The 12,346-nt window shown below is 44.1% G+C and overlaps 1 protein-coding gene across 5 annotated transcripts in view; it reads left to right on the top strand.

Moving 5' to 3' along the window:
• Nucleotides 1-2,199: 2,199 nt before the first annotated feature.
• BRPF3 (bromodomain and PHD finger containing 3) overlaps nt 2,200-12,346 on the top strand; it is a 36,158-nt gene continuing 26,011 nt past the window's right edge. For 2 of the 5 annotated variants that reach the window (XM_079980610.1, XM_079980608.1), the window contains exon 1: nt 2,205-4,056. The gene's annotated coding sequence lies outside the window, so the exon portion shown is untranslated. Of the gene's footprint in view, nt 4,057-5,817; nt 5,839-12,346 lie in introns of those variants that run through there. The other 3 variants (XM_079980611.1, XM_079980612.1, XM_079980609.1) reach the window with 3 other exon arrangements.

The following is a 12,346-nucleotide window of genomic DNA, read 5'->3' as shown; positions in this document are numbered from 1 at the left end:
TTCTGGCATGTGGCGAAATCCCACCTGCAGAAAAGCAAGTCTGGAAGTGCCCTGAGTCTCTTAGATTTTTCTATGCACACTGGATTCCAATTGCTGCCCATTCATGGGAACTAAGAGAGGTGCAAACTCTAGGGAATATTTCCCTTCTTTGCCAGACAGGACAAAAACATAGGGTATTCAGGAAAGAAAAACAAACCAGTATTGGTTTGCTTTGGGAATCATGGACAAAGGTAACCTGTGGCAGAGAATTCTGGAGAATTCAACCTGTGGCAATATCTGGAGAAAAGGGCATTACGGAAACCTAGAAAAAAGGGGGGATTGTAATCTCTTTCATTCCAGACCCATCATAACCAGTACACAATCTTTTGTCAGAACTTAGCTACTTCCCTCTTCCCTTGACTAACTTTATGCAATGTGAGAAACTGAGCTTTAACAGATACTTTTAAAGGGGTGGATGGAAATGACCACAGCCATCTACCATAACAGATAATCAGTGACTTCCAAAACAGAACAGGCTTGCCTCAGAATTCCTCTACCCTGAGAATGGCCCCCTGACACACAGGCATTGAACTGCAACCAATCACTAAGGATGGCTTCCCAGCTCTTCTACCTCCGGAATGGCCCCTGGACTTAGGGATTGAATTGCAACAACATTCAAGTTCCTGCAGTGGCTAAGTGACCCTTAGAATACCACACAATAAAACAAAATAAAATGTGCTAGCAGCTTTCTGTGCCAGGATGGGCTTTGGTCAGCAGTGAAATATTAGGAATGGCCACACTGTGTTGGTGCTACAAACACACACTGGCAGCAGAGCATCAGTCAGATCGAGCACTTACTGTACGAATTCCATTCTTATCTACTGTTCAGAAGACCCCATCATAAGAAATGGAAATATGCGACTTTCCAAAAGCCAAATTGATGTGGCAATAAAAGGAGGCATCTCATTTGCAAACAGGAGTGTTTGTTTTGAAAATGTCATCTGTTTCCTGTCAGTATCTGATTGAATCATTTTATCTGCTTATTCCACATAGCTTTTGCCTGCAATGCCACCGTTGCTTTTAGCGCTCCAAAAATCATTTTGATGTGCTTTTCCCTCTTCCATTGTTCAATATACTGTTATTTCCAATCCTAGTTTCATGCTGCAAGTTGTGGTACCTTTTCACTCATTTATATAGGCATGCTGTTAAACCAGCACTTATTCCCATTTGCTGTCCATCAGCAAAGCCCTGCTGTCAGTGAAAGTTAAATGCTATGCTATGACAGCAATGAAGTGAATTGTTGGATGATTAATATTAAAAGTTGGGTACCCTATATTACTTTACTGCTGGCTAACTCAGATGACTATTCAGGAGCCTATTTTTTTAAAATGATTTTTTTGGGGGGTGGGGAAGGACTGCTCTTTTTGAATCTGCAGCTTGTTGTAGTATGAGTGGCACCACCATGCAGCCAGATTATAGGCATATAATCTGCCTACGACAGCTCTAGTTCTATTATTTTGCCTTCTAAAAATCCCATTTGCCAACATCCATGATGTAAGAGGAATTTTACCAGAAACGCCAACAAACTCAACCCCAGCTTGATTTCACTACAGTAGTGGTCAGTAAAACAAGCATGGGTGGGACTCTGTCGCTTTTCAGGCATCCAGACACCACAGGCCACTGCAACTTACCACGAAGTGAGGTGCAGAGTTTCCTAACCCCCCCCCCCCCCGGTAACAGCCAGTGTGACTTGCAGTATTGGAAAGTGACTTGTCCCCTTCATCCCACCCCATACTGCCGACAGAAGGAACCCTGCATTTTAGTATCACATCCCATAGCAACAGAAGTGCAGTAGAGGGGAATGAAGGGTAGACAGTGGCAGTGGCAGTGACAGCAGGAGCGTGGGAAGGCTTGCAAAGCCCATATACACTGATCCTTTCAATCTCAGGCATCCGAGTTTAGACATCCAAGGTGTGATTATTACTAACTGAAAACGTATTGCTAACTGAAAACCTTTGTGAAATAGGATGCTGCGGTCAGTACAGTACAGTACAGTATACAGCAGCCACCAGTATGGAAGTACGGTAATTTCAATCTCAGATATCAGAAGTGCTAGTTGATTTACATGCATTTACGGCATGTAGATGCTAGGCGTACATGTAGGTATACACCATTCAAACATTCTCCATAAACAAAATGAAACTTTTTAATATGAGGTGCCTGACAACTACAGTTCTGAAGTCGGTATAGCTTGCTAGCATTAGAGAGTAAGAGTTCTTCAACTGTGTATCTGGAAAGGTCAGTCCCAGGATCCTCCATCAGTGATTTCAGTGTATTTGCCAGGTGCCTTGCTGTAGGTGGTTGTAACTCAGCGACAACTAAAGTTGTGCAAACCCAATAGTATGCCTATTGTTCTTTACCCTTAACTAGGGTACGATTTGGAATATATAAATATGCCATCTTGGCATAAAGAACAAAAATACACATCTTTATCTGGCTGTGCTCATACACAGTATGAAAGCGTCACCTATCAGATTACTCAATTTTATACACTAGGGAGAGGTTATAACCCTTAATCTGCTTTCATGCAGTAAATGGTATTACTTTCTCGCCTCTTTACTGCCTTGAAATAATAAAGCAGAGCACCCCATTAAGCTGGTAACATTGACAACCAAGTTTTCCTCATAACGCAGGGACACCCCCTTGGAATAAGATTATTTGAAGGATTACAAAATATTTCATAGTTACAGGAGGATACACCACAGAGAGTGTAAGACTGGGTGTTTGTACAAAGCCATTTCTCCTACTCTTAGTTAAGCACTTTAGTATGAAACTAGAAATGGGCTGTTACCTGAAAAACATAGCATGTCATGAACCTGCATTACAAGGACTGTACTTCTAATACTGTCCCAACTTCTTGTATGGCATCATTTTACTCAAATTTGTTATGTGATAGCAAACAGTTGTAGTTTGTGAATTGTTTGCTGCAGCAAAGGAAGACAAAGCTCTCTGCATGTGTGCAATCTATGAAATGAAATAAACCAGCAGCTAAAACAGAAAGCCTGTATTTGGAATGTACTATGTGCGTACAAATATTTTCTTGGCCAGGGTTCCAACCTGAGTCGTCAACAGCAGTGGTACAGTCCGGACATAGTCTCACCACCTCATGTGCTTTTTGGAACTAGGCCTACTTTAGGATTGCTTCACACAAGAGGAGAGCAACTCTGTAACAGGAACCTGCGAAAACACCATGCGATATCCAAACACTTGTCACTTTCTGGCCAGGTTCCCAAAGCCTGCAGCAACTATACACGTGTTAAAAGCTCAACATGCAGCAGTGGGATTCATCTATGCATGCCTACGGGGAAGTGGCTTCTTGTAGGAATTTGAACATGGGTGGAAAAAGCCCTTAGGACTCTGCACCAGGAGGAACCCATGTAGCCTATGAGCTCGACCGACGGGGGCACCTTTTCCCCATGCCCCCCCAGCCTGCTGATCGGTCCCCGAAGACGTGCTCCCCACAGGGGCCTCCCCCACCCCTAATGCAACCTAGCGAGCCTGGGAGTACCAACCCCCGAAGCTCTGCCCGCCACAGCGGGAAGGCGAGTGGCGACGGCGCTCATTAGCCTATCTCGGTGCCCCCCCAACCCCGCTCCTGACCGCTGTCGCCGGGCCTCCACGCTTTGTGTCCAGGGAGGAAAACGCAAGGGGGGGGGCGGTCCCTGACCGGGGGGGAGAGAGAAAGAGCGGAGTGCGGTAGCAGCCCCCTCCCTCGCCGCCTCCTTCCCTCCCCCCCTTCTCCCTCTCTCCATCGCTTGGCCGGGCTGCGCTCCTGTCGCCGCCGCCGCCTCCATCTTGCCTTCCCTCGCTCCCTTCCCCCCACCCCGCAACAGGAGCCGGAGCCGCGGCGGAGGAGCTGAAGCGAGCGGGCGGCGGGTCCGAGGCAGGTCGGGAGCCGCGGCTATGAGGGGGAGGCGCTGAGGGGAAGCGCGCCGAGCCGACATCTTGTCTCCCCTCCCCGACGGCGTGAGCCCGTCCGTCCCGCAGAAGACCCGGTGCCGCCACGGAGGAGGACAGGCAAGTAGACCGCAGGACGCGTCCGCCCTCGCCACCACTGCCGCCCGCTTGCCTGCAGCCCCGTTCCTCCCTCCCTCCCTCAGCGGCGCCCCCAGGGTCGCGGGAAGGTGACCGGACTAGGCGGTGAGGGATGGCGGGACTGAGGAGGCCTCGCGCCCTCCGAGCTGCGGAGCGGGGCTTTCTCCACAGCGCTTTATACCGAGGCTGAGAAGGGAGAGAGAGTGGGTGAGAACGCGGGGGGGGGAGAGAGAGGGAAACCGATGCCCGCCATCTTGTTCGCCCTCATAACCGGGACACCATTAGCCACGCCCACCTTCCCCTTCTTCATTGGCTCAGGCAAGGACACGTCGCTCTCGCCCGCGCGCTGTGTGCTGCTATTGGCCGCGGTGCAGGAAGATGGACAGCGATCGTATCCAATGGGAGGATGATTACAGCTGTTTCCTTTCCCTGCCGTGTAATTAGTCGAGGGATTTCCCCCCTCGGAGGGGCTTGTAGATGTTGGCAAATTTATATTCAACATTTCCCACCCCCCCTCCCTCCGCCTGCGACTTTAATCTTGCTGTGGATGGAAGGAGGGCCGCTAGCATCTGGCAGAGCGAGATTGTTGCGCGCTCTGTCACGTGGAAAGGGCCTGGATTCTGACACAGCCCAGGCTGCCCCGTCCCCAAGGGAAAGGGTTTCTGCTGTGAGGCCTGGTGTGTTTTTGTTTCCCTGTGCACACTGAAGAGTCACCTGAGAGAGTGTGCATGTGGACTCAAACCTCCTTCAGCGGTCTGCTGCCAGAACCCTTCAGTTGCATGGACCACCCTTCTCAAAAAGGCCAAAACACAGTGCAAAGGCAGATTAAAATGTTATCTGCTGCTGAGAGGGGTAGTGAGAGATGTTTTGTTAGTTTATACTGATTAGATGTGATCCATAGACTAGGAGCAAGAAAGTTGTCCACTTGGAACTTATTCCAGCCTTTAAGTTCATAGTGGCAACAGGGTCGTTTTTCCTGAGGCATAAGATGCAACTCTTGAATAGGGGCCTCCTCCACTGAAGGATAGAGTTTGTTCACCTTAATGCAAGACAATCCCTTCATTGGCTGTACTTTTCCATTGCTTAGGCTGCTGCTGCTGAAGTGGGAGAAGAGCACAGTACAACAAAGTGCATTTCCCTCTATTATTTTATTTTTTTGTCTATTGCAGGATGTCCCTGCCCCAGAACTGAAGAGTTAATTTACTGAATATAAACTATAAGTCCACAGCCAAAGAACTGGTTGATTTGTTCAAATCAGTATTGGCAGTTTAGCCCAATTGCTCCCCCCCTCTAATTTTTAAAATTTCCACACCAAGCTGTATTACAAAAGTAAATATAAATATAAACCTAGATTACATCCAACTCCCATGAACACTATTTTGAGATTAGATTATGTTTCTTTAAAACCTAATATATTCTCCAAGAAAGATTAAGAACCTTCTGTTTAACAGAATATTTTATCTACTGTAATGTTTAATATATATTTTTTCATTAACAGCATTCATTGATTTCTATAATTGATAATCAAAACAAATGTCTCCATTAATTAGATCCACATTTTATTTTTCTTAATTCATCTATCAATTCTTCACTTGCCTATTTACCACACTACCCATTGCTTATTCCTCCCTTAGGGTTGCTAGATCACAATATTCCATTAACAGTAGAAATCACAACTGGAGGAATCCCCCTGTTAGGCTATAAACCTTGCATTTAACTACTCACTTAATAGTCAAAGACTACAGTATCAGGATTTCCATGAAGGTGAGTGAGTGGCATGGGACATATCACTCTCTCCTTCTTCTGCCAGTCTACCTGGTAGAAAGCACATTTTAAAATAACCCATCAAGAAGCCAGTAGTGCTTGTTTTCATATTGGCTTGGGAGGACCTTCCTTCATGGCTACAGCTAACATGGAACTACAGTACTGTACAGGTTTTGAATTTGTTAGCAAGCTAGTAACTTTGTAGACTTATTTATATGGTTCTCCAGGCTCAGCAACCCCATGCCTCCTTAGTTCCTCTCATGCCTGGCCACTTTATTCAGGCTAAGGGAGTACTGCTTCTTCTGCATCTTAGTGCTATGTGTAGTTTTGCCCTAATTTTGTTTTTTCCGTGGCTCTGCCTTCTCTTCAGTCACTTGTTTCATCAGGTCCCTGCTTTTCAGCCCAGTTCCTCCTTTGTGCAATTTAATTTAGCTTCCCTGCTTTTTGACCAGCCTTCTTAACACTCCTTTCTCTTTCTTTCTTCTGATATTAAGCACTGTGAAATTTTTCATAGCTCACTTTCTGATTAGCCCATTCTTACCTCATTTTTCTGTCTCATCTGCCCTTTGCCCTCAAGCCTCATTATTCATTTAGCTTTCCTTCAGATTCCTATTTCTCCATCTATTGCCTACCCTTATTGTTTATATTTCCTATGTTCCTGGACTTCTCAGTCAGCCTGTTTAAAGTCTTAATCATAGCCAAACTGACAACTACCTATCCCTTCCCAAAATCTATTCAGCAAACAGTTGGGTTTCTTGAGCAACTGAACATTCTGGGTTATCATACCAGCTTAGCTGTCAGAAGCACAAACTAATATAGATAATGGTGCAATAATCTGTTGAATATAATGGTGCTAGTTAAATCTCACTCATCAACATGTGGCCAGAGCTTTGGCATAGTTTTCATTGGATCATGTGTAATGAATTCTTTGTCTTTAATTCAGCATATGCATGATAGGAATAAGGAATAATGGCATGTGGGAAGAGAGGAACCCAGTGTTTTATGAATTGGGGGAAGATTATTGTATTACTGAAACTAGAAAAGACTAACTTGAAGACAAATAGCAAAAGCATAAAAATTACATGGATTGTTGTTTAGGGACATTTGGAGATGGTGGCTAGCATGCACAGAAACATAGGTTCCATCTATTTACACTTTAAGCAGTATCATAGCACTTTCATGGCTTCCTCCCAAGAATCTGATGCTAAGTGTTCTTAGCCTCATGGAGCTACAGTTCCCAGAGTTCCCTCAGAAGACGGGTTTATTGTTAAACCACTCCGCAGACTGTAGCGCTGTGAGTAGAATAGGGGTCTCCTAACAACTCTCAGCACCCTTAACAAACTACGGTTCCCAGGATACTTGAGGGGAGCCATGAGTGCTTAAAGTGGCATGATACTGCTTTAAATGTATAGTGCAGATTGGGGCCTTGGTGAAAGTGCTAAAGGGCTCTAGTCTCTTGATAAGTGGCAAATATTAGCAATAGGCAAGGGTGAAGTCTTGAAAAGTGTGGAGGAAAGGTAAAGCTGTTTTAGGAAGGTGAGGTGTTGGATGTACCTTGCGAAGGAAGACACTGCTAGAGTATCATAGAGTGACGGGGTGCCAACTTGAACAAAATATTTGGGGGGCAAGCCCTGCCCCACATAATCGATCACATGGCATAGCACACATGCACCATTTGAATGGCCATACTCATCAACCTTGGGAAGACCAGCCCCCTCAAATATTTTCTTTGGGGTGGGGGCTGAAGGGACCTCAGCCCCTAGGAATTGGCTCCCGTGCAGAGGAGTTTGTACTAAGTCCACAAAGTTTATTGCTATAATGTGGCCTTGTAAGAAGAGTAGCATGGCATCAGAGGAGAGAGGTGTAAGAAAGAAAATGAAATGATAAAGGGTCTGAAAACCAAGCCTTATGAGGAAGGGTTGATGAAAATGGGTATGTTTAGCCTGGTAAGAAGAGACTGAGGAGATGATAGCTATCTTCAAATATCTAAAGGGCTGTCACAAGGAGGATGGAGCAAGCTTGTTTTCTCTTGCTCCAGAGGCTGGGACCCAAACCAATGGATTTAAGTTACAAGAAAGTAGATCCAACAAAATACCAAGAAAAAAATTCCTGACAGTAAGAGCTGTTCCAATGAGAGGTGGTGGGCTCTCCTTCCTTGCAGGTTTTTAAGCAGAGGTTGACTGGCCATCTGTCATGTGTGATCTAGTAGAGATTCCTGTATTGCAGATGCTTGGACTAGATAACACTTGCGGTCCCTTCCAAATCTACAATTCTATGATTCTATGAAATAATTGGTTTATGGTTGTAAATCAGTGGGGGTGGGGGGAATCCAGCAAGTGCTGATTTAGCATAAAGGTTGAATAATTTGAATACTGAAAATCAAGAGAATGTAAAACAAAGTGGTTTCTGTCTTCTGTAACCAGCTGGCATCTTTAGTGTTTTAACATGAGAATAGAAAATATGTCTTCATAGGCAATCCACTAAGCTAAATTTTGTATTTATTGCAGAGGAGGCACTTTTACAACACAACTGCCTTCTTACAAATATGCAAGTGGAACATAATGGAAGCAGAACATTATGGCATAATACTATGACTTGAGAATCATAGGACATAGTAATAGTAATAATTTTATTATTCATACCCCTCCCATCTGGCTGGGTTTCCCCAGCCACTCTGGGTGGCTCACAGCTTATCTAAAAACATAATAAAAACAACAAACATAAAAAATCTCCTGATACAGGGCTGCCTTCTGCTCTGCCATTTTAAGGCTGTGCCAATAGAAATAGCACTGGTGCAGTTTCACACCAGCATACTTGAACTGCCAGCAGAACTTTACCAGTGGATTCACCAAAATGGGCCAAGGTTGAGTGCATGACAGAAGAGAATCAGATATACAGAAAATGCTATGCTGCTAACTCCAACACACTGTTCTAATGTTACACTGATGTCTGAAGTGGTGTAAGTAAAAAACACTAATTGAACCCCAAAATCATTGGCTACCGACTCTGTCTCCTCTGCCACGGTGGAGCATAGTATTCAAACAAACTTTGTACCTAATCACAGTTGTATAGAAACAGTATATAAATCCCTGGGAGGGAAAGTATAACTCAGATGATAAGGGATGCACTATGGGACTATGTCTCTGCCATGCCCTTAATTGATTTAATGTGTCTAGTTTTGCCTTTCAAAGTAGTAGTTTCAGGGGGCCCTGAGCAGGATTGGGAACATGTCATCTGGAGAAGGAGAGTTTAATTATCCCTTCCTCCCTCCGCTTTTATGGTCCTGATTAAAATCACCTACAAATGTACTGTTAGCCCTAATAGGGAAATGTCCCCCTGAGGCTAATAGCAGCTTTGGGGGTGGAATTTTTTATCTTGACCCTGGTGAGAGGAATGATTCTCTCCTCCCATTCTAGCTTGCTGCAGTCCCACTTCTGCTTATGTGTGTTTCTGCAGATGTTACTTTGAAAGGCAAAACCATATGCTAAGTCCACTCTGAACACACAGGGGGGTGCTTTGGAGATAGGAAGCACTGAGAAATGAAATGTTTCACAAAAAGGGGCAATTAAAGCAAGCTATTTAAGGGGCAATTAGCAGGCCCTTTATAACTTGTTTCCCAGCTGGGATCAACAGGAAGCAATAAAACTAGCAGAAACAACAAGCAATAAACTTTGAACTGAAGTTGTCAGGGACCTTTGTTTTAAATAGAACTTAATTGTGATGGAACATAGGAGAATTTGGTTATGGGGAAGGCCATTGCTTGGTAATATAGTGCTATATGCAAGCTCTGTATGGACACTCTGCTTTAATTCCTTTTCCAGCTAATTAGAGGAAACTGTGCACCTAAGGGCTCTAGGGTGAAAGCAGCCCTGAAAAGCAACATGGACTGGGACCTTATTTTCCTTTCACAGATTCCTCATCCCCATTTCCTCCCTTCCCACTCTCTTTCCCTTCCTATTGTCCCTCAAAAAACTCCACATAGACTTGATTCTTTTAAGGAAACTTTCTCCAGGAAACTATCATTGGCCTTCCCTGCTCAAAATACAATGCTCAGAGTCCTTCACATCCCTCCATCCCGTATAAATGGAATGCTTGCTCCATCCCCTGGAGAAAATACTGATTTCTCAAAACTCATTTCTTTAAAAGGGAAGATGGAATACATGCATTAGTCAATATTAATACATCATGATGTTGACTTGATACATATATTCCATCTCCCCCTTTTCATATGCTAATGCACTTTTTCAATCTAAAATTGGTTCTGCGCAGTATGAAAAAATCTACTGACATGATAATAATAATAATAATAATAATAATATCATGACTATTATTAACTTGTTGATCACTTGTTACCTGAAGATCTTCAAGCAACTTACAATACATTTAAAACATAAATACATATACCATAACAACAGAGCAAAACAGCCCACATAACAACCACAAGGAGCTTTGATTGCACACTACTTTATATTTATATAATTATTTTTATATTTATATAATAAATGTTTATATTTTTATTTCTATAGAGCAGTGCAGGCCATATGTACACTACACAACTGAACCAGTGGGCTAGAAGCAGTTTGTGGAGTAGCCACATTGACTATTATAATTTGTTTCAATGTTCTTCTATATGTTTGTTTATTTAAAAGTTATTTTTCCAGCCACCTGTCAGTAAACTATCAGAGTCAAACACCGAGAACTTCTTTCTCTTTCTACATGAACTGATTCATTCTCATTAGCATTTTCAAAAGATGATATATGTAGCATTATTTCTCCCGCTAATGTAGCATTGCTCTGTGTTTAAAAGTATTAGGCTTGAACATAAGACTCCAATATTCAAATACAGTATATGCTCAGCTATGAAGCTTACTGGGTAGCCCTAAGCAAGTCACTACCACTTATTCCACAGGTCACCAACATTCAGGGACCAGTGGAGGCATTGGGAGTTTTGAGAAAGTGCAATGCACTAGTCAATAAATGGCTGCCTTGGGTGGGATATAACAATAAGTGACTGTTGTGAGGCATAGCTTAACAAAAAGTAGCTGCCACATTTAAAGGAGCGGAAGACACAGGACCACAAAATGGTATTGGCGAGGCTACCATTGGCCCCCCATCAATGGAAAAGATCACCTACATCAGCTACCACTGTACCTCTTTGTACCTTTTCTCTGTTCAGAACAGAAGACATGGACAATATCCCTTCCTTGCATCCAATGAAATCTGGGCATGATTAAGGGTGCTTATTCATTGAGGAAAGGACAAAACAATGCAAACAGAAACTGAGCAGGAAGCGCAACAGTCTCTCTTTTCCCCAGGTTTTAAAAAAAGTACCGTATTTTTTGCCCCATTAGACGCAACGCCCCATAGGACGCACCTAGTTTTTATGGGGGGGGGGAAATAATTTTTTTTTTATTTCCCCCCCAGCCGCGGGGCTGGCGCGGGGGAAGCCTGAGCTTCCCCCGACCCCAACCCCCAGAACAGCCTGCTATCTGCAAGCCTAGGGAGCCGCGCCGTCTCCCCAGGCTTGCGGAGAGCTGCGTGAAGCCCGGGCGTGCTCTTTAGCGCGCCCCAGGCTTCAGAATGCAGGCAGCTCTGCGCAACGCTTTGGAGCCCGGCGCGGCTTCGGGCTCTGTAGGGTCGCGCAGAGCTGAGCGACCCCCGGGAGCGCAGGCAGCTCTGCGCAACCCTTCGGAGCCCGCGCGTCTTCGAGCCAGTCTCCCAAGGGTTGCGCAGAGCTTCCTGAAGCCTGGAAAGCAAGAGGGGTCAGTGGGCACCGACCCCTCTCGCTCTCCAGGCTTAAGCGAAAGCCTGCATTCGCCCCATAGGACGCACACACATTTCCCCTTCATTTTTGGAGGGGAAAAAGTGCGTCCTATAGGGCGAAAAATACGTTAGTTTTAAAGTTGCTTCATCCATGAAGTAGCCTCTCTGACTTAAGCTACATCATCTCCAGAACAAGTAGTTTTAGAATTCTCATCCTTCTCAAATGATAGCCTTTGGAAAAAATGTAGCAGATGCAGTCTGAAGGCTCATATTTTGTAACCAAAGGGGAAATGTAGATTCTCAATTATGTCTTTAAGAATACATGTTTATCTTAACTCAAGTATTGTTACTTTGTTCTATGCCACTAAGACCTATACAATAGGTATGGATTTCAATTGTTGCATTTCCATGTTTGGAAAACTGCCATTTGTTAAATTTATTCCTGGCATACAGTTACACAGAGGGCCTAGGAGAAAGGGCCTGACTTTTTCTCTTTTCTTTAAATGCTTTTTTATTGAATGTTTCAAAAATAATTACACAATAGGAATAAATGTAAAACATTGTCACAGTTTAAGAAGAATATGCAAATGTAGGAAATATAGAGAAAGTTGACCATTGAAGGCATGCATTATAATAGTTATTGGGTTGGGGGGCGGGTTTAAAAGAATCACGCCAAAAAGAAAATTGGGTGATGGGAGGGCAAAAGGTTTTGTCTTTCGTATTTGCACATATAATACATGTTTGC

Source organism: Podarcis cretensis (assembly GCF_951804945.1).
Source record: "Podarcis cretensis genome assembly, chromosome: 6".
Taxonomy (NCBI): Eukaryota; Metazoa; Chordata; class Lepidosauria; order Squamata; family Lacertidae; genus Podarcis; species Podarcis cretensis.
Note: the sequence above shows the minus strand (reverse complement) of the source record. Positions and strands in the feature narration are given on the sequence as shown.